At 41.4% G+C, this 23767-nt stretch overlaps 1 protein-coding gene across 1 annotated transcript in view; it reads left to right on the forward strand.

The window, feature by feature from the left end:
* SND1 (staphylococcal nuclease and tudor domain containing 1) overlaps positions 1 to 23767 on the forward strand; it is a 217751-nt gene that overhangs the window by 17101 nt on the left and 176883 nt on the right. The window lies entirely within an intron of this gene.

The raw sequence follows: 23767 nt of genomic DNA on the forward strand, positions 1-23767 counted from the left end.
AGTGCACTAACTATACTGTGTCAGGAACCATCAGTATACCTCTCGGCTAAATCATCATCTTGGTACAACCATTGCTTTATGGAAATACATTTATATATTGGTAAAGTACAGCTACCAAAATATTTAAAATCGTGTAGGGAGTGCAGAGAAGCAAAAGTATTACATTTGATGATGAGCAATGCACTACAAATTCAGGAAAGTAAAAAAAGAAATCCCATTTCCAAAATGCAGGTGTGGCTTTTGAGAGGGGGTGTGACCTGACCTGGTGAGCGGGCATAAAAACACGTTTAATGGTGGGAATTAAGTTTTGCAACCACCACCTCATTTCCATCTGCACGTTGCAATGGGATAGATAAGTGAGTGGTCACCACATTGTGTGTGCAACGGTGCATGTTTGGAGGAGGCGACGAGAGTGAGGTGGGGGGGATCGCAATGCCATTTGTTATCGTTTGTCGCGAGCAGATGACAACTTGTATTTGCAGTCAAAAGCGCCGCCCCAACGGGAGTGTAGAAATATACCAACATTATGAGGGGTTGTTTTTTTGTTAACCTGTTTAACTGCTAAAGTTAGGCAATTTAATTAAATACATGTTTTTGTTTTAATGTAATGTGTTGTTCAACTAAAGCATCACTCGCTAGAACTGTATTAGCAGGTAAGAATAAGAAGACATGAAACAGTTACAGCTGTAAAATAAATCGATGGCAAAATTATTGTCAGCATGAACACAAAAACATTACAACGAATGAATCGGAAGAGATATCAATGCATGGAACAAGCCAAAACAAAATAGTAAACCTCCACAACTAATGTTATTCATTCATGTTAATGTTGCTGGTTAAAATGTTTAATTCATTTTTAATTGTTATAATACATAATCTAGTCGGTGGCTAATAAACAAAAATCCACATGAACATTAATAATGTGTTTTTATTAAAATGCCTTGGCTATATCCATTTGCAATTTAACTCGGTTAAGCTGATGAAAGTCACGTAATTAAAATATTATAATTCTGAAACCGGTTTCAGATATTTTTTGCTGTATAATTACAATCATAAATATTTTTTGCATATTTGAATCTTAACCAGATTGTTAAGATGTCCCACAACTTCCATCTGCATCAAAACACACAAATGCGATGCACATATCAGTGGAGGTTGAACTGAGAGATGACCAATTGAGATTCTCCAGCAAACTGTTCTGTTGGAATCTGAGCCTGTTACTTCTTTATAAAATGTTAACATGCTGATGTGCCTTGCAGTCCTTATAGTGGGGTTTAAAAGTTGCAGAATAGGTTTGAGCCCTTTGTTTCATTTCCGGTTGGGTGGCAATTTCAAAATTTTAATTGTCTGCTGGAGTTCTGAAAGACTCGAGTACTATCTTGTGTTTATTGGCAATTGCTGAATTAATCTGCAAAACGTAATACATTTAAATAAGATTGCAAATATATTCTCGCTTTTTTTCTATACTTTTAACATCCCACGATTGTCACACGAAAATAGTATGCCCGTTGAAAGTTTGCTTCATTTATAATCGACAGCAAATGTGGTTTGGTCGGTGTTAAAGACCGCAATAGCCAACAGTGATTTCGTGAGCACTCTGAGAAAAGGCGAAGTGAATGTCACATAATTATGGCTTTGATTTAATGTATGCAAATTGTGAAAATTTTGAAAGGCAAATGAAAGCGATGACCTATGGATTTCGTACAGATGTCTTGTTTTTTTTCATGCTGATGGCCCCCCGATGGAAGCGTTAAATTATCCTTCAATTCCGTTAATTTACAGCATGCATGCGTGGACCTCAATTACCTCGCGCCTCGTCCTAGGCATTCATCTGTGTACAGTTATCTGGAATGTTGTTGAATTCCGTGAAACTGCTACTTGCGCTTAATGTCGCACCTGTGATGCAGTTATGATATAAATTTGAAATCACTTTTTAAAATTGGGCATCCAAAATTAATACGTTTTGCTGCTTCCATTATTGCTTAAAAGTGTTCACGTTGGTGTACTGTGCAGAGAACAATTACAATTGTGGTCTATACTTCGACTATATTCGTGTCTCTCACAATCATTAGCATTCAAGTGTTTTTACCCTGTCTAGAGGAAAGTTTATTTCATTGTTTGTGGAGTTTGGATGGTGTCATCATTTTTGTTTATTTGTTCCCCTCTTACATTGCGGTGAGTCTTCATTAAACCCATTTTCACACGTGTTTTAGCTATAAGACTATTCTATTATTAGTGAACACTATTCGTACAATGCGGGATGCGTCCGTTTTCGTGCCTTATCCGCGCGGTCGACGACTAACTCATTTCTTGAGCTGCACGGCTGAGTGGTCTGATTCGGTGCGCGGAATGATAACGTAAGCGACGGACTCTGCAGTCATTCCATGGTGGGGGCAAAGAACTGGGATGAGTTTAGCACGTAGGCTTTCGCGACCAATATTATCTCCATATATATAAAAGTTGTGAATATGTGTGTCTGTTCGAAATGTTTAGCGTACTTCCCGACATGCAACAAACTGGAAATTTGCCATGTGGGTACTTTCCAGACTGTACACCATGCAAAATTTATAAAAATACACTTTTGTTTTTTATTTTGGGGGGGGGGGGGGGGGGAGAGCTCAATAATGCATATATTTTTTGCACGGCAAGTGAGCTGTGACGTCAAATCTGTCACGTGACCCACGCATGTGGAAGCGTAACACATTGTAGTGTAGTGGTTTGCGCGCTGCGCTACGAACTCGGCGACCCGAGTTCGATTCCCGCTCACGGCCTCCACCGGTGACGATTATTTTAACCGGTCCTGGGCCTCCCCTAGGTCGACTCGGCCTCAAACGATTAACTAGTGTGGTGTGTGAACATCGCCGCTGGGGAGACAAAGGCGGCCGGGCGTGATGAATCCAAGTCCCGGGCGAAGCTGGGTAGTAAAGCTAGTTCATAATAAACGTTTTTGGGTTAGATCTCGTTATTTATAAATGTGTCGTAACCCTCCACCACCCGACACGGCCAATCGGCAAAAAAGTGTCACGTTGACAAAAGACAAATAGTTCACTACTTTAGCCCATCGGTGTGTTGACGAGTGAATCCACAACATTTACAGTTTTTTTAGTACGACGTTTCACTGGTAATTACATCCAGCATCATCAGGCAATTCGCAAGTGAGGGCTTCACCATTCTGGCGAATTGCCCTTTGATGCTGGATGTAATTACCAGCGAAACGTCGTACTGAAAAAACTGTAAATGTTGTGGATTCACTCTTCAACACACCGGTGGGCTAAAGTAGTGAACTATTTGTCTTTTGTCAAAGTGACACTTTTTTACTAATTGGTCGTGTCGGGTGTAGTGGAGGGTTACGACACATTTTTTTTAATAACGCGATCTAACCCAAAAACGTTTATTATGAACTGAGATGAGGGAACGCCGCTGTGTGCCGTATATCATTCCGTGCATACACCCCGAATTTCCATTCTGCTCAGCCACGCAGCTGAAGAAAGTAGTTCGTCATCGACCAGACAGAAACTGCGTCACAATGGTGCGCGCTTTGCATTGTGCGAAAATTCTTCCCTTATGGAAGAACCGTTTTGTGGAGAAAATGCATTGTCTAAACATGCGTTGAGCGAGGACTCGTGGTATATGAATGATGCATGGCAGTGAATGCTGCCACAGTTGTACAAGTCCATCGCAATTGGCATTTGCACCTTGAAACAAGTCCGATTTTCTCGAATGGTAGTTTGTAAAGAGGCGGCAGTTAAAAACACACCAGAGGTGTTATTTTCAAGTGATTACAACGGCCATCAAGTAATCGACTGGGCCGACTTTGGTTTGTCCAACTCAGTTTTAGGTTTTGCAAAGTGTATCAACTGATGGGGACACAAATTGCAGTGGCAGCAACAGGCCAAGGACATTCACTATGCATCTCGGGCTGTTTGCTCCAATGTTACATTTGACGTAATTATTGTGACCCTTTATATCGCACGTCCTTTTTGTACTTGAAGGCAAAGAACTGAACAAATATGTGTTAACATAAGGTTATGGGCCCTATCCCTTGTCCAATCATAAAAAAATGGAGTAGTGTTGCAGGCCAATTTGAGCTGAAGATGCAGATTTTTTTTACACATGCACTCTATGTAGATGATGCCTGGGCTTTTATTGAATTTAAAACAAGTCTCATGAGGCCGTGCTTTGAGCTTGTTTATTTTATGGCTCAATGACCAATTTTTTTAAAGGTATTGTTACGTAATATTGTCATCTGTTTCCTTTAGCGTTCAGTTTGTTATATGGTGGTTGCAAATATTGAATGGACCAGTGGTATTTGGCACAGTGATGTGTTTTTTTTATAATTTAGTATCGAGCGCTGTCTCATTGAAGTACTAATGCTTTGACAAAAGGGCTAAAATACTTGTCATGTAGAAACTGGGTATATATGCTTTCCTTTAAAATAAATTTTTTATGAATATTTCCAACAGTGAAGACACAAAGAATTTCCATTCTTTATTTGTTGGAGATTTGGTTAGCAGGAGTATTTGAAATTGAGAATTAGAGACGTACCTTGAGCTTATCGCATAGCCAGTGCATGGAAGGCATGCCTGTGTGCGCGTGCACGTGTATGTGCGTTTGTTTGCTAGTTTAGAATCTGCTGATTTTGGATTCTGCTACATTGGGACAGAATCGATCGCGAGACTGGCAGCCACAGAGTGGCTCGCCAGCCGCGCACTCGTGCAGCAGAAATTGATGGGCCTTTGAGACTCACTGCACCCTTGTGACTCAATTTGCGCCGAAATATCGGAGGTGTACAAATGAGTTACTTATTGACTTGACGTTTACTGCTCGTGCATTGTCCTAGTGTGTCGGCGCGTCCCCGCACATTCTTTTAGAAAGCGCTTTCAAGAGCACATTGCCCTAAATGAGTACGAACAACATAAATGTACCTTGAGGCGGTAAGATATTGAATATTGATTTAACCTGAAAGGTGCATGAGAAACTGTCAGGGCTTTCCCCGTGAGTGAGGAAAGTGCGGTTTGGTGGGAGGGGGGCGATGTGGGGGGAATTGAAATAGAAAATGCCCTGGATTGAGGGAGCAACCAGCTTCTGCTTTGTACGCTCCTGAGATCCCAGTCCATTAGCCGCAGAAATTGAACTGCTGGCTAACTCAAAGTGCTGTGGCCTCATTTGTATGAGGGAGACCCGAAATCAGTGGGGGAAAAAGGGGAAGAGACCACTGAGGTTTGTGGGTGACAGAGGGGCAATAGGCTAGGCTATGATTACATAGGGCATTGACTAGTGGTGGCGCCAGCATTGATGATGGCAACATCGCAAAATACTTCTACTCCAACTCGGGATGCTTTCGTTACTGCCAAGTTTATTCACAGTGTTTAATAGTTGCGTTGACATTTTTTGACCCGTGAAATAATTTTATTTTATGAGCAGAATTGATTCTGCTCATAGATATAAGTGGATGTTGCACGAGTGCAATCTGTTCGCATGGCAAATCTGTGTGAAAGGAGGTAAGTATCGCGAGGATGCACATTTAATGTTTCACGGCGATGAGTTTGTAGGCATGAATTGGGTGGTCACAGCACTTTGAGTGGATAGTGCCAGTGTCGGGAGGAGACTTTCATCCAGCAGTGGATAGAATATGGCTGATGACAATTTGTGGACTGAACTGTAAAGTAATTAGAAATACTTTTAATCCGTATATAATTGCTTTGTGATGTAAAAAATATTAATCACTGAATTAGGCATTATACATGCATATAACAAAGTTTTTTTTTATGTAAAGGAAAATATTCACTCAGAATAATTTTTATTGTCATCCCCCACCCCCAAACATAACGCCTGAGACAAGACCCATAGAAAGTAAAGAGTCTTGAAAAAGACACGTTTTAGAGGGCTCGCTAATAAGACTGGCATTCCTTTTTGGATAACCAGCATCTTTAAAAATGTAACATGTGGTCAGTCAAAATAGTTTTTAAATTAAAATCTCCCATGTTTTGAACATAGCGTGAATGCCAATTGCTCACCAGGTAATGAAACGATCACCTCTTCTGGATCATTAAATTTCAACTCAAAAAGAAAAAAAAAACCCATCGAAAATATGCAAATGTTATGGGATTAATGGAAGCTTGTTTTATGTTGTTACTCCTGTGTCGGAGGGGAGGTGCTGGGAGGTGAGAGCAGGTGTGTTCTAATTATTCGAAGCAACTTTAGCTCAACGTGATAGAAATGTTTGCAATTTGAAGATTGTTTTGTGCTCTAAGAACACTCGTGTTCACAGTTTGAAACGATCATCGTTAAACATCAAAAGTTCCGTGTAGCTTTTTATATTTGATCGTAAAGAGTGTGTATAATTACGTCCTATATGTGCCAATTACAGACTTTTTGGAACATGGCTATTGGTGGAACCCTTCTAATCAAATCTGTAAATGATCAGAAAACCCATCGCAGCAGGCTGGTAAACCATAACTTTCACACGAGACGCAAACATTCATAAAAAGCACACGGCCTATGAGCGTACGCAAAAAACCCATCCGAATGTCGTGAAGGAGTGCATCGTGATCCCTCTCGTCTTAGATCACCATCAAAATCGATTTGAACAAATGTGACGGACTTGACAGCAGGCAGGGATGGACACCTGGACCGGTTTTATCCCCATTGGGGACGCATCGGCACAATATAGTCACCAAAGCTCACTGCTGCAAAGTCTACCTTTGGGAAAAAACCGTACATGTTGAGTCCCCACTTGCACACTTATGTGGCCCATGAGCTTGCATGTGAGTAAAGGCTGTGTGGTTGCTACACGTTTTTGTGTGTTGGTTGATACGTATGGTTTGTTCCGGCCTGCACCATTTTGTTGTGATCTTTTTTCTTTTCTTATTTAGAGATTTGATTATTGTCAATAGCCAAGCTAATGGGGGCCCCCATAGTGTGGACATCTTTGTTGAAAAATATCTTTATAGCTCATCGGTTTCCTCCAGTATAAATACATATAATTCTGAAATGTTCTGAGTGTGCATGTAAGGACGCGACTTGTATGGTTTCCAGAGGCAGACTTTGCAGCAGTGAGCTAAGCATTCGTGGCTTGAGCATTATTTACATTATAACTCTGCTGAAGAGTCCACAGTTGTCCATCACTGCCACTGTCAGTTGGTCACATTTGCTCGAATTTATTTTGACGGTGACTTAAAACAAGATGACCACAATGCACTTCTTCAGGAAATACTGATGATCATTGCATAATGCACAAAGGTTGTGTGCTTTATACACATTTGTGTGTGTTTGAAACGTATGCAATCCTTTTAGCTGCCACAATTCCTCATTATGCCCTGTGCGCAAGTATGGAACAAAAACTGATTCATGTGTTGGTATAGTTCAAACATGCTGTGTGTGTAAATATAAAAGTAAAGCCTAATAATTGTTATCTTGTGTTGAGAGATTGTTAGAAATGAATGATCCTATTACAGTATGTCCCTGGGTTGCGGAATGCCCGACTTACAGAAGTCTAACTTTACGGAAATGCTCCCATAGAGTTATTTACCTTTTGTACTTTATTTAACACAATTACACTTTGATTGCTCATGGTCTCAGCCACCCGCGATTGGAGAAGTCTAGGTCTCGCCTAATGCACGCTATTCAAACATTCGGAAGTGACTGCTTTCTGTTAACAATTACTATTTAAATGTTTCGTGGTATTTATAAACAATTGCATACAGTATATCTTCCATTAGTTTCATTATGGGTAGTATTAGGGTAGATATTCGATTAAATGAAAGAATCGTAGGAAGTGCAGAGCGTATGTACAGCGATACGATGAAGGTAGCGATAGAAAACGAACTCTTAATCGGGTAGGGGAGACGCCACTTTCTCCCAATGGGATTTTATCGTTGATTTTGGGGGAAAATTGTTCGGTTTCCGACATAGGTAAAATTGGGGTTACGAACCCAGGGACTGCCTGTACTGAAGAAGTCTTACTGATATGACACACCAAGCATAATGGTTGACCTGCACAAGTTTTGAATCGAGAAAAAGCCAACATTTAAATCGAGTTTTATATTACTTATTTGGAATTGCAATTTCTAATTTAAATTCTTAATCTTTGGCCTTCAATAAAATATTCTTTAATCTAGTTAACTGAGCTGGAACTGCTCAGTACTTATTAAAGTTTTTGAGGTGACCATTAAAAAAAATTGAACGTTTCCTTAATTGTTCCTTTGCATGTTGATGTGTGGAAGCCATACATGGTGCAAAACTAAAGTTTAATTGTAAACAATCATTTTAAGGGGTGTAGAGGGGTGGCACAGTGTGGTTCCTGTGCTACGTTGCTATGAGCAAGGTGACTCGAGTTCGATCCCTGACCATAGCTAACATAAACGGCGAGACATCCCTGAACCAGTCCCGTCATTTTACCCCCTTTGCCAGCCTTCGCTGACTTAGGGTGGTGAAGCATGATGAACATTGAATGGGGGATGGCATTCCATCAACGGTGGAGTTTAAATGGCTGGAATTGATTCATTTTATTTACAATAACCAGGGCCCCATTGTCAGTCATGGCAATTGTTTGATCATACTTCATGCTGGTCAGATTTTAACGTGCCGCTGATGGTTAACTGTGGCCGGGAATTCAGCTCGTGCCGACATCTTCAGAGCGCAGTGCGGAAAATGACTGGCCCACACCACTCTTCCCTTACAATGTAATATAGGATCATAATTTGTACTTTTGCAGGTTTCGTTTGGTCACGTGCGCTTTTGGGAATTGAATACTTTAAAAAGAAATAACAGCATTGAGGTGTCATTTTAAGGGCTTGTCAGGAACATTTCCTGTCGTACATGTCACGTTGTTTCTCACCCCCCCCCCCCCGCCCACAGCATTAGGTGATGGTACATATTTGAACACTTAACGCACCCTCACAGTTCAGCATGGCTGATATTTTCAAACCCAACTCCCTTGGTTAGATCCGAGGATTTTCGTCATTGTGACCTGTTCTGAATTATGACACTAGAGGGAGCCAGATGCTTATTATTTCCCCTGCTGCTTTGACAACACGTACAATTTTCGTTGTTGTTATAATGTAATTGTCAAATACCCTTTAACTGCACAATCTTTAAATATTACGCCTGCTTGCAAGTTTTCTACGCGTAAACATTCAAGATAATTATTTAAGTTCTTTTTGTTGATGTCTCCAAAACCGTGCGTGTAAATTTTTGTCTTTAGAGAGAGACTTTCAACCGGAGAATCCGTTTTTTTTGGGAAAGGACATGATGATGATACATTAGAAGATTTGTTTTTGTGTTTTGCTTATCTATGAGATGTCGGTCACAATGCATTTGTTTACGGTGATAGTCGGTGCATTCATAGCCTGGCTTAATGTTGCTTAGCACACAGCAGGGTGCAACAATTACTGACAAGAGAAATGAAGGTTTCCGTATTCAGAAAATATTGGGGGATAGGTTTATTGAGCTGTTGACAAGTGCTAAGGAGTGTCATAATTTGGTCATGCTTTCCCCCCTATTCTGTACGGATCATCTTTCTTCCAACATGGGCGGAACAGAGCCCCCCTGCCCCCCCTTGACAGCGCTAATATTTCTTCGTGATAAATTGCTTTAATCTTGAGCCCAGAGAGCCCCCCCCCTCCTTAAAAAAATATAGTTTGAGATTGCCCGGGTATTAACACCTGCTTAACATTAGTTTTTGAATAGTGTTGGCAGGCTTTTTGTCGCGTGCATCTGGCTTACTGTGGAGGTTAGTTCATGTGTAAAATTGACCGCTCTTTAAATTGGTAGCTTGCCTTGCTCTCCAGCGAGAGTTTTTTGTGCTTTTGCCAGATGTATACAGTAAATTACATGTTTCCGATTCGGTACAAATGGAGGAGGCTAACTACAGCGTTTGGCTGTAATGAAAAATATAACGTTTTAATTACGTCAGGGCACACATGCTTACGTCGTGTTTGTTATTGATGCAGTTTTAATAGCCGCATTTCACCGTAGTCATTGGAAAAAAAAACAGACACGCTTAAAATTCTACGCAGCTTGAAAATCAGATTGTTGTAGCATGTGTACATACCTACGTACACGCAAACTACGCGTGAAGGTTATATCTGGAGGTTCAAAATGCGCTCTTGAAAGAGCTGCTATCTTTCCCGCGGAGCAATGCCGAGCGAAGCGAAGCCGGTGTGCGTGCCGTAACGAGCGAAATGCACACGCGCGAGGAAATCGCTCGTAGTTCTTAGAATTTAAAAAAATCTATAAGACACGACTCGTGGTCATTGTCAAACCGCGCGTAATACCAGTCGCAGAGGTTTTGTATACTGGGAGAGGTGGAATGGCCTTGAGGGTTCGTGTTTGTGTTAACCGCAGCACGGGCGTACGATGAACCCCCACATGGTAGCTTATGAGCTTCTTTCGCTATGTTTTTGCTCTGGCCGGTCGGCGGGCCCGAAACCTCCGAGCTGTGGGATATACACGCTGCTCCTGACATATTTCCACGTAGCACGTTATAGCTCTGAGTTGCCTGCCATGAAATTCAAGATACCTGGAATTGTTCTGCAGGCTTTAAATGAAGCCGAAAAGACTTAATTTGCACTGCGTGGTTAAACCCGACATGTTGCGTTTACGTGCTGATGTGACCGTTAAAGGAGTTGTTCATCTGCTTCTCGTGGACAATTGGTTGGGTGCAGTCGTGTGGGACACGCAGAGCTGTTATCCGCGCACGGTGGCTGACATTTGCAACACAACTCTGATTAGAATACATCAACGCTTTGGGCTGATTGTGGGTTAACTGTTTTGTTACATTCTTATTATGTTTGCCTGCCACATTTCATCTGATGTATTTATTTTGTGCCAAAACATTGTTAGTATTGAACATTTTTCAATTATTTAACGAGATTTTAGCTTGCTTTCATACATCTGTTTTAAATTGGTTTATTTTGGCACAAGTAAAATCCATTGGGCTGTCAATGCCTTTTTTCAACGGGGGGGGGGACCTGATTACACAATAGAAACTTGGTTAGAGCAAAATAACACGAGCAAATACATTCCAAAACCACTACATAGTCAAGTTCCGAATGGCAAGGTCATGTATCAACATTGTACAACTATCACAATAATTACAACGAGGCTGGTAGAATCAGATACAACACAGTATTGGGTGCAAAACATCACCGAGTTCGGTAAGATTGTAATTTAAAACAAATATATATAAATGAAAGTCCCGCAAAGCAGGGTGATGAATTACACATTTAATTTACCACTGAAATTGTAAGTGCTGTTGTTGGTCTTAACAAATGCTTCATATATTTCAAAATATTGTTGAAATTATATATTTTTAAATGTTAATTCTACAAAACGAGTAATTGGACTGACCTGCTTTGGTGTTAGTATTGATGTAAAATTTGCCTGATGCCAAAAAAAATCAACCCTCAATTTTATTTCTCTTTATTGGTTAAAGTCCATTAAAAATAATTGGTTCTATTGAAACCAAAGCATTGTTTCACATACTTATTTTAAAGGATGATTGATGGGCTTGTGCAGTACCCAAAATTACCAGAGTGGTTCCTTTTAAAAAAAAAGAGCTATTGTTTTTTTTGCTGCAGAGGGCTTGAGTGGTAATATCAAGGGGATGGAAAATGGTTGTCCCTATTTAAATAAGGCCAGGCACAGTGTAGCGAAGGCAGAACACATTTCCTGAATGCATTATCCATGCTGCGGCTTAGCCCAGACTGTTTCTCTGATATGCAAATGTAATGTGTATGCAACTGTTTTAAGGCACTCTCCAATCCACAATTTAATGCAATTTACACTAATCCTTTGCTGTGGAATTTCTGTTCTGCATTTTAATCTATTAGACCCTTCTCCCTCTTTTGCAAAGTGATGGCACATCTCTCTCCAAGTTATTGTTGTTGATCCTTTATTATGGATATGGTATCCAGTGTGCGGCTGCACCAATTCCTTTTTCGTGAATTTTTTTGCGTTGCTTTTTACAAATATTTTTTTGCATTGATCTTTAAAAAAACTATATCTTATTTACAAAATCCAAATCTGTCGCGTAGCAACTTTAGAACGTACACTGCGTGAACAGAGCTATGTATTGGTAAGTGCGATGAACGTACCAATTTGAGCTAAATATTTAGGAAAACCGCTATTATGTTATTGACATTTTATACTTCGTATATTCCATTTTACAAAGCGAATTGTTTCCGTTTTCTCTTTTACAAAAAAGTCACGCGATTATATCGACTGTTACATTGAACCTGACCGTTATGGGTGCAAGATAAGAGAACGTGAGCTGATGTGTGCATGATGGATCGTCATCATCAGTGCCGTGCCATCTGTAAACAACATTGAGATCTCCTTGGCTGTTTGCAAACATCTCCGCAGAGAAGTGGCACGCTGAAAGGAGCGTCTACGTGCCTCTGAAGGCATGCACATTAATGAGCCCCGCGTCTGCTTTAGTATGGATGACGACACCCGCAAGTTTTTGCCACTTGACTATAATAGCGGGCGGCTTGAATGAGATTTTTTTTTTAATAGGTTATTTTAGCCAGTATGCCGTACGGTTTTAAATGGCCACTACCAAATTATATCTTTCTTTTGCTTCGATACATGGACTGTTTTTACATTGCACATGGGCATTTCTCTTGAGCGACCGCAAAGGTATAGGCGCGATTTTTTTTGACCGAGGCGCCCGCAACATTGGCTGCAGACGTGTTTGTTTAACAATACGTACGATGCGGCATGTTATTCACAAACGTAAAAAAAAATATTTTATCAGTATGCCATTGTCTTGTACACACATTCATAACTGTGTGCCTTGAGGCTTGTGCGCTAATAATGTACACTGTCAGCGAAGAAAGCTGCCCAGTGTTAAAGAGGCATGGCCTGCTCAAGTGACGAACTCAAAATCCGACATGCGTACGTACTCTTCGGTGTGCCGGGGAGAAGTTCAGGGTGAGGAGAAGTTAACATTAACGCAATGTGGAAACGACTGAAGCTGAAATGGGCCCTTCGAAATACAATTGACATCCTGAATGCAATAATACGAACAAAAGGAGGGAGGCTGAAAGGGATTAGTGCAGGCTTGGGTGGCTCATTTCTCATTTGGATAAAGGCTGTGTATTAGCCAAACCAGGAAACCAGCTGTGCAGGGAAGGCCACAAAAGCCACATTTGAATGCAGGGAATGGAACAGGCTTCTGTCCTGAGCAGTCGCAGCATGTGTTTTTGTTGAGCCCAGTTGAAAAGCTCCAAATGCAGAGAACGGCTAAGACCTATGGGCTAGTTAAATAGAAGTGCACAAATGTGCTCACCTGCATAAAACAGCATTATGTTTGTAATTGGAGTATAACTCAAAACCAAGAAAGTCCTTTGTTTAATGCGGCATGTGGGGAGGACTTCATGCAGCAGTGCATTGACAAAAGCTGTAAATTATTAGTAATATTTACATAAGATGCACAATTCATGTTAAGTTGGTTTGCATAAATTGTACAAACACAACGAGTGGTACATTTCGTCGAGTGGATGCAGTCTTGACAACACCGCTTGCGGATTTCAAGCGTGACGCACACCTCTAATCTAGCACTGCAGAGGCCCCGGGGGTTGACGGATCACACAAACGTTGTGAAACACCCTTCCCGTGGGCGTCGAGGTTCCATACCCCCTGGCTTGCCAGGAGAAGGCAGTCAAGCAAAGTGTGGAAGACCATCTGTATGGGGATAGAGTGCTTGCCCCCCTTCTGCACGTGTGATTTACTGGTAGGAACCTCCTGGTTACCCCAGCCCACAGGGGATTATTCTGTCCGTCCGCCGTGCATCCAAAAATGGGAAGGGTGGGGCTGGTTGGGGAGGGTGGGGAGGGGCTGGGTGGGGAGGGGCTGGGTGGGAAGGGGCTGGGTGGGGAGGGGAGGGTAGGGCTGGGTGGGGGGTGGGAGTGGTGGGGCTGGGTGGGGAGGGGCTGGTCACCCCGTGGTGCCCTTATAAAACTCAACATTTAACCTACTCAGGCCGGCTTGTGCCCGCCCTCAGTCGGCCATATTTGCGGAATACACCACGCCGCCGTTGACCCTGGCCATTGACCGAGCAACCCAACGTTCCTACCAGCTCCCTCTGCAGGAATGTGTTCTTCGGATGTGCTCCGGCTTCCTCCCACAATGAAACACTCATTCATTAGCCGATAATACCTTAATATATAGAGGACCATAAGAGCTTGGAGGGGGAGCGTAATTTATCGTCGGTTCACCCGTGGCTGCCTTTCCCACTTTGCCTGTGGTTCCTCTCATATGAGTCGTTCTCTCTTCCTGAGGACAAGCGAATCCCACGTGTTTCCAGTTGAAATTATTAAGTGTGCCCACTGCAGAGAAGATGTAAGCTAGACTTTGAAGTGTACAGACCTTATCACATTTCATACAGTGCACCATTGTTAAGGATCAGAATTGGATTAAATAGTCACACGGATAAAACGCAGATATGAATGTTATCCAATGAAGATTGGGTCACAACCTGATCAGTCGATTGGATTAAAAAGTTTCTTCAATTCTAATATGCTTACAAATTCGTGTAATGATTCGCCACTTCCATGATTTTATTGATTCGTCAACACACTATGGAGTCTGATTTTCTATCATTTGATTTACGATAGATTATTTTGGGCCATTGTGGTGCAAATTAAATATCTTCTTGCTGCTGGATTTCCATGAAACACGAACAAAATAGGCTACAGTCATCATTACTGAAAGCTTTCGTGACTGTAGGAATTCATCTTTCTTTGACGTTTTCGGTAAAGTCGCGTAAATAGGTTCCAATTAAAACAAATAAAAGAAACAAAAAACTACGACGTTTGGATCACAACACAAGCGATCGTCATCAGGAGGAAAACAGAGATCACAACAAAGACGATCGCTTGTGTTGTGATCGAAACGTAGTTTTTGGTTTATTTCATTTTTATTCATTTGAACCTATTTACGTGACTTTACCGAAAGACCCAAAGAATATAGAGTCATCATTATGATCTATGGGCTCTCCACTGCTGAATAAATACGTCCCCATGCCGCCACCATTCTTCGCGATCCTGCAGTGTTATTAACCATCTTGCTCCTGTGTATGAGCCAATCGCGTTACTCCATTTCTGCAGTTGTCAGGTTCTCTGCCATTCTGTCACCAGTCTTGTCTACCGGCCATCATCCATTGCACATTGGCTTGCGTTTGTTCCTTGACGCATGCAATTCTCTTTCTGTCTCTCAGTGTAAGTTCCAGCATGTTTCTCTCCATGCCAATTTTCATGCTTATAACAAAGTTATATTTTCTTTTCAATGTCCAATTTTACGATCCATGTGCACTGATTTAAAACGTCTTCCTCAGGTAATTTGGTATGCTGTCGTTATTTATTTCTTTACATAACATCTTTTTTTTATCCCAATTCACTTTTAAAAGTTGTTCTTGGCATATATTTTCCACCTTTTTCCCAGGCGTTCCTCCCAATAAGCCAACTTTTTCTACGTGACTTTGGTTTATCATATTTTTTTCTGACAATTGGATTGGCAAAATAAATAAGGTATCACCGATTGGATCTGATTGGATTGGGATCTGTTTTTGATCGTCGATCGGCTTCTGTTAGACCCAAATAATCATCATCGGCCATTGTCTAGCCGCTGCTGGATAGAGACCTCCGCTGGCCATTACCATCCCTCACACTTTAATGCTGGTACCATCTTTCTTATCTCGCCTGGTATACAGAAGTCATGGGTTCGTTCCCTCCCCTGACGCCTGTATATTTGGAGTTTGCGTGTTCTCCCCGTGGTCACATGGATTTTTCTCCGGTTCCTCGGTTCTTTTTCCTCCACATTTAGAATCAAAATGTTTTTAGAGTATTTGGCCGCTATACATTTCCACATGACGTGTCGCTTCGTTGAGCTCTCATTTGGTGGTCAGGTCGCTTCTGAAAAAGAGCTATATAGCTCAGTGGGCCTTACCTGGTAAAATAATAAAAACTGTTGAATGTTTAGATCGTTTATTCCTGCACATGGATTGACCTCACCATTCCATGTACATGGTGCTTCGCCTCTTGGATCCGTTTTCTGCTTTGGCTGCCATTCCATTACCAGTTTCTACTCCGCACGTGGTGCCTCTGATTTTAGTTTGCTCCATAATCCACGTTCATTTTGTTGGTCACTCTGTTTGTCTGTTTGCATCTTCATGCTTCTCTGCACTTTTCAACATTGGTTCCATTCCCTTTGCAAGTGTCTACATTTCTTATTCATTCGTCACCACTGACATGCACGGGTTGAAAACTTTTTTCTTTAGATACATTGGTGTACGTACTGCTTTTCACTCCCAATAATGTGTTGTGCACTTTCACTATCGTATGGTGGTTTTTTAATTATATTATATTAATATAATATTATATTAATATAATTAAAACCTTTTTTTAGTTTAAATATTTAGCTAGTTTTTTCATAGTCGTGGTTCACATTAAATCTACAAACTACATTACAGTACAGTCTTGGCATTACAGACACCTCTATTTATAATAATATATCAAAGCATTCTACTGTTTACATTTTAGTATACCCTAGAGAGCAATATGCTGCTGGCAATGGATTAAGCACTGCTTAGTCGGCAAAACACCACAGCACAATGTACTCCACAGTACAGCATGTACTTGGTACGCAGTTTTATTATGGCATTTAATATTGTTCTGTTTGTAAGTATAAATTGACATGTGCTTGTACTCACAGCATATATCTTTTTTACTGCAAGCTGATGCTTGTTTATCAGTGCGTGTTGTCTGTGTATACAGCGGGGAGCGGTGTCGCGCAGCGGGTTAACGCACTTTGCTCCAAACCTTGCGACCCGAGTTCGATTCCCGCTCACGGCCAACACCAGTGACAATTATCTGAACCGGTTATGGGCCTCCCATAGGTCGACTCAGCCTCAAATGAGTACCTGGTGCGGTGTGTAAATATCGCCACTGGGGAGACAAAGGCGTTCGGGCGTGGTGCTCGCCACCCACCCCCTCGTGTACGATGCTGGCCTTCATATATGCTCACTAACAGCACTTGCGCCAACAGTTTGTTAAGGCTATAGGGGGGATCTTTCTCTTTGTATAAACAGTGGGTAGCAAAAGCACTGCACTACAAACCTGGTGCCCTGCGTTCAGTTTCCGCTCACAGCCAACGCCAGTGACAAATGTCTGCATCGGTTGTGGGCCTTCCCGAGGTCGACTCAACCATCTAATGAATACCTGGTGCAATTTGCAAACATTGTTACTGGGGAGACGAAGGCGGCCGGCATGGTGCTGGTCACCCACCCCCTCGTGTGCCATGCTAGCCTGAATAAGTGTTCGCTAACAGCACTTGTCCCAACAGTCTATTTATGGCTATATGGGAAGCTTTCTCTTTTGTGTGTGTGTATATGCATTTGCAGGAGTGGTGGCTGGTGTACATAACCATTGATCCTGTGATTCCAGTCACCTGTTTCATTTGTTGTAATTAATTCTTGGCATAGTATTTAGCGCGTTGCGCTCTGAAGCCGGCGATCTGAGTTCGATTCCCAGCCACGGCTAACATCAGTGGCGAGTGACGTCTGAACCGGTCTTGGGTCCTTCACCAACGTGCATTGAACAGTGTGGAAAAGTATGGTGAAGCAACCCCCGTGAACGATAAGGCATTGAAATGCCTTCATCCATCAGTGGATTGACAAAGAGTAGTAAATTTTAACAGCAGTGACGATTGGTATCTGAACTTGGCCAGGACCTGCACTGTATTGATAGACGCAGATTAAAGTGGGTATTTGGTGCAGTGTCAAGATGAGAATAGAGAGGCAAGGTTCTGACATAGCCCTATAAACCCTCCATTTAAATTTGGCACCATTAATAGTTACTCACTTAATACACTTTGGCCAAATTTCTGTCCATTAAAGGGGCGGTGAGGGGGGTAGCCTTTGGATTTGAAAAACCCATTTTTAAATTTTCTATGAGAGTAGCAGATCCAGATGTGTTTTTTTCATAAAACAACGAGTGCTTATGGCCTCATTACCATTAAAGCGTAGCGTGACGCATAGCCAATGAGTGGCATTGACCATGTATTTGTTGCATGGTCACTGCATTGATTCATTGATTAATATTGATTCTTAAGGCTCTCCATGCCTGCAGTGCAGTGCTTCTGAGAATCAATGTTATTTGATCAACGCAAATAATATGCTCTTGTTATATTTAGGTAAATGGAGCAAAAAAACTGTACAAACGAGACGGCAACAAGTAAGAATGAATATTAAATCAGATGTTAAAATGGAAACGGTATGTTCAGGAAATCGATTTTCGAATCGAATCGTGCCTCTGACTTGTGACAGTCTTGGTTCCTCAGAGCTGCTTTTTATATCCCTAAGTTATATATAAATGGAGTGGTCCAAAAATCCAAATATAGGACCACAGAACTTGGAAATCGTTGGTGCCATGTTTTACTGTCCTCGCGCTTCTCTGTAGTTTATTGTGCCTCATTCTCTCTGCATTATAATTTCAACGTTATTATTTATTTGATGTATTATTTCTTTGATTTAGTTTAGTTGTCTGCAGGAGATAATTATGAATTGTTGCGGATTTTGCATGAAATATTGTGATAGAAATTAGGCTTCTATTGCATATCTTATATAACTTGTTGTCCAAACTCGTTGGCCGCCAACATAAATACCGTCCCGATTCACTGGCAGAGTGGCTGAAATTACTATTGTCTTGAGACAGTTTTATTACGTATAAATCCGGGTTCTCCGATTAAATAAAGTTGCTTAGGGGTTTTGAAAAAGTCCAAATGAGAATTACGATAATGATCTGTAGATTTAGGTGTATGAGCTACAAATCAATATTAAGGGAACCGAAATTGTTTTCATTTCAGCAGAGAAGACTGAGTGGTGACATGTAATAGGTTTTTGAATTGTAATTGAGTTCGGTAGCATTAACAGAGATGAGCAATTTCAGCTAGACACAGCTGTTATGACCAGAGGTCATTCTTACATGTCGGAAAGAAATCTGACATGGGCTATAGGAGACGGTAAAAAAAAGCAATGCTAATGGATGTGTATTTTATCAAACACCATCAATTGCTAATGATGCTGAGATGCCAATGCTTGTAAACTGACCATTTGAAGATTATGGCCAAAAAATAGTTGGCATCTGTGATTTTATCACTCTGCTCATGTACAGTAATGTACGAATGTAAACCACGTGGATGGAAACAGCTGGATTCATTTCGGCATGAGCCAGATGGGTGAAAGGGCTTTTTCACATTTCAATGTGTTTCTGCTGTTAAATTCTTATGGACTCTGCTGAAACCACATGCTTCATAACCTACACAATGGGTTTAAATATAACTTTGTAACATTTGCTTTGTAAGATTAGAAATGAATTTACACTTCTGTCTTATATTTGTTACTTTTTAATATGATACGAGTTATTTTCTCAGGCCTCTCAACTTTTTGAACAATTCTGCTGTGTAATATCTGAAACGTATAAAATAACACTTCATCATATCATACATTTATAACGATTAGCATTTTTCGATTTAAAGCTTTCGTGACTGCAGGGATTCATCTTCTTGGTTCTTTCGGTAAAGTCACGTAGAATGGAAATAATAAAATAATAAAAATAAAAATTGTATGTTCTTTCGGTCAAGTCACGTAGAATGGAAATAATAAAAAGAAAAATAGTATGTTTAATTTTTATTATTTTATTATTTCCATTCTACGTGACTTTACCGAAAGAACCAAGAAGATGATTAGCATTTTATTTCATGAATAATCGTTAGCTACGGTTTATCCACTGCTAGATGAAGACTTCCCCACATCGCTGTCCCCTCACGGTTTGTGCATGTGAACCTGTTCATGTGAATTGATCTCAGTGCCTTGGTGTCTCGAGCGGTCGTGGGCATATGTCCCTGCTTTGGTTGCCATTCCATTGCCAGTCTTTTTCCAATGGCCATCATCCCCTTCTATCGATGGTTTCCTGCCTGAGCCCACTTTCCTTAACAGTCAAGTATCATCATGTCTCTAATTTTATTTAATTCCCCTGATCCACGTGTTTTTCTTTCTGCACCTCATTGTAATTCCAAGCGTGTCATTTCTCTCTGCTTCTTTTCCCACTTTTCAGGCATTTTTGTTTAATTTTATTTGTCGGTGTCCACGTTTCTGATAGTGTCACAGTGTGGGTACTCTCGTGCAGACGAAAAACCTTTAAAAAAGCATACCATCCTGCTCTTACTCACCTATTTACCATCATAGTGATCCCATTTCACCTTCAATCACAACCATAGGTATATGTATTTTTTTCTACGAAATAAAATAATTGTTGGAGGGGACACGGGTGAAAATGTTTAATGAATATGGAAGTACATTTATGGATCTGCAAAAATGAAGACATCGTCGGGTGGTATATATTATGTCGCATGATCGTAGGAGATTATGAATGTTGAACTTCTTTCGCACCGTACATAGCCAACCGTGCTAATCGGAAGTACCGGGGTGAAGCCTTCATTCACCAGTGGATTGAGAATGGTTGTTGATGATTGTGAAAGAATGTAAATTCATTTGTTATTGAAGGTTAGATTCACGGGAAAATTAAGTTGCCTCCCATGTCAATTTAACACGTCTTTTGCGACCAATATTATCTTTTATGAAGGCCTTTTTTGGGTTGGATCGCGTAAATATAAATGTGTCGTTAACCCGCCACCACCCGACGCAGCCAATTAGTAAGGTTTGTCACGTAAACAAAACGTGCCAATTAGTTACTCCTTCAGCACACCCGTGTGTTGGAGAGTAAACCCACAACATTTACAATTTGAGTGTGATGTTTTGCTCGTGATTACCACTCGCTTCATCAGGCGATTTGCCAGAAATGTGAAGAAAGTTTACCTGTCTCGGTGGCGGGTTAACGACACATTTATATTTACACGATCTATCCGAAAAAACACATAATTATGGACTATGTACATTTTTTACAGACTGCTAAGATGTAATTCTCAAGATGCTAAGTAAAATCTCACCCTTGATTATCAAATTGCCATATCCACACGCAAGTTCAAAACCACATTACCTGCGAGTTATGTAATGATAGTTTCAGATTACCTTACTAATTTATCACATTCACTATGGAGGAATCTATTCCATAAACCAATGCAGTGGTAGATGAACACTCCCACGAAGTACATCCCACTGACAGGACACAGCATGGGGGCATTTACGTGATTACCTTTAAAGTTTCTCTTTGAACAACAGTCGTACGAAAGCTCTGCTTGTTAGGATCCGAAGAGTTTCAAGAGGTTAAAATAAATCTGTCTACAACACAAATATGAAGGTTACATAATTTTACGCCTTTTTTCCGTACGTGGTGTTCACACCGTACAACTCTTATCTTGGTGGCCAATATATTTTGGTGCTAATCGTGTTTAACACGTAGGCTTTCGTGACCAATATTATCCATCGTAGATGTTTTTTGTTTAGAATTGTAAATGTTGTGGGTTTTCTCTCCAGCACACACCGGTGTGCTGTATTGGTGACGTATTGTCACGTTCTGTTTACGTGACAACCCTTACTAGTTGGCTGTCGGGTGGTGGCGGGTTTAACGACACATTTATATTTACGCGATCTAACCCAAAAACCTCTTGTGGATTATTTTGTTCGACTGCGAGCGTTAGGTCTTTGCAGCAAACTTGCGTAATCCTTGACCAAAATCTTTATGCAGTATCTTGGCACGAGTAGCTGTGCCTGGCGATGGCTGTAGTGGCAGATTGTGCTTCTCTTTTGAGGGTCGGACTTGAAAAAAAATAAATGTCCATGTTGATCTGAAGGGCTTCCTTTCAGAAGTGGATGAGATGCTGATGACACAGCCCATTGGCAAGGGACATCGAAGCTGCCTGTCCTGTAATCCAGTTGGCTGAAGTGATAACCGGGGTCAGGGACTGCATCGCCGAGTTGAAGCCACCGGTCGTGACATTACAAGGCCCAGGAGGGTGTAGTGCAGCAGTACCACGGTGTATGGGCGGTTTATATTGTTGTTCTGTTTCAATGGATTTACGTAAAATGATTTCTTCACGCTATTACCTCTGTTTAATTGCAACATGTTCAAGAATAATTTAGCGGCAAGCCTAACTATCAATGCCAAGGCCTTTCCCCCAAAATGTCAGGAATCCACCAATGCACAATAAATGTGTAAATACAGTGCAAGTCAGCCTTTCCTTTTAATCCCATGGTAACCATTCATTTTCTTCTTTCTTTGCACAGCACATTCTTTCATTCGAAAGGCTCTCCTTGGGATAATATATTTTATTTTCTGGGGCGGTCTGGAGGAGAGGAGGAAATAATTTTGGGTCTTTGGGAGCTGTAGCCTGTGGCGCGTGGACTTAGGGCTCTGCTGTCGTCGAGATGTACGAGCTGGAAGATGAGGAGCTACAGCTGTGCCCCCCCCACCACTGCCCCCCCCTCATTCCACCGCCCCCCCACCCCACTTCACTGAGAAAAAAAAAATCATCGCTGATGCATTGCTTTTCAACCTGGTTACCCCAGCAACAGCCGTATGGCCAATGGGATTGGCTGCGGGTTGAGTTGACCTTATTGAGGCGTAATTTGGTCTGTGTGCTTGCTGACTCAGGCTGACTGCTAGCAAAGAGGGTTGGAGGGGAGGGGGGGAGGCATAGATATAAAAAAAGTGGATTGGGCTTTCACGTTGCCTTATGTGGGTGACCCGTTTGTGTTTCAACAGACCTCCTAATCAATGGTGATTACAAGGACCAGTGCTCGCTTGTAACTGTACAATTGGATTATGATGTTCATTGGTTAGATATTAAAGTAATTAACTTCCCTTCAATTCTTGCCCATGCGTCCGGCGCAAAGAGAAATGACCCTTCTTAGTTGTGTGCTTATAATCAGCTATTACCGTTTTTAAATTCAAGTGCCCTGTGTTCTTGCCACTTTATTTTTGGCAGTTGTTTCCTTCGGCAGATGCATCACGGTGCAGGATTTAAAAGATCACCATGCGCGGACTTGCTGACAGATTAATTAGCAACGTAGAGAGAAACCGCAATTATTATTTTTTCCCCGACTTGCGTATTTTCTAGGCAAGGTGGAGAATATAAAGGGTTCCATTTTGAATTAGCAAAGGAGCGAGCTAATTTATCTTTTTCATTAACAAAATTTGTGATGCATGATGGTGCCAATTTATTGCAGCTTGAAGTATGCTGAAGAGATCGTAAATGTGTGCACAGCATGCGTCTGATGAATGTTCATGTGAAGCTTTAATTATTTTCCTGTGAGCGCTTGTTTACCACCAACACTGGATCTTTATGGTCCTCCAGAGTAGTTCCTAACGCCGCAGGCTATTGGGCACTAGCCTATTAATGCCTTCGGACATAAACCACGATCAACATAATTAATAGTGTTTATCATTTTTCATAGTTGAGGTGCTACAGTAGTAGCTGAGCTTGTGATGGGACCCCGAACGGTGACCTGATCCCTCGATATTCTTCTGTACGGCGTCTCGGTGGCAGTGCCAGTATTGTGGCGGGGTGCTAGGGGTTATGTCGTCCTTCCACAAAGGCACAAAGGCCATTGTTCCATTCTTGTTGCAGACGTTCAAATCCCGAGGCGATATTTTTCCGAGAGTAAGATGTTGTACGTCATCGTGAGCAAATTGCCTGCCCCGCTCCCCCCCCCCCCGCCCACCACATTCTCCCGCAATAATTCATTTCATCCCAAAATATTAAGGGGGGGGGGGGGGGTTATCCATCTCTAGTCAAGCCTTCGTCG

The sequence above is a fragment of the Lethenteron reissneri genome, chromosome 33 (assembly GCF_015708825.2).
Source record: "Lethenteron reissneri isolate LAM-NWPU_2019-01 chromosome 33, ASM1570882v1, whole genome shotgun sequence".
Classification (NCBI taxonomy): domain Eukaryota; kingdom Metazoa; phylum Chordata; class Hyperoartia; order Petromyzontiformes; family Petromyzontidae; genus Lethenteron; species Lethenteron reissneri.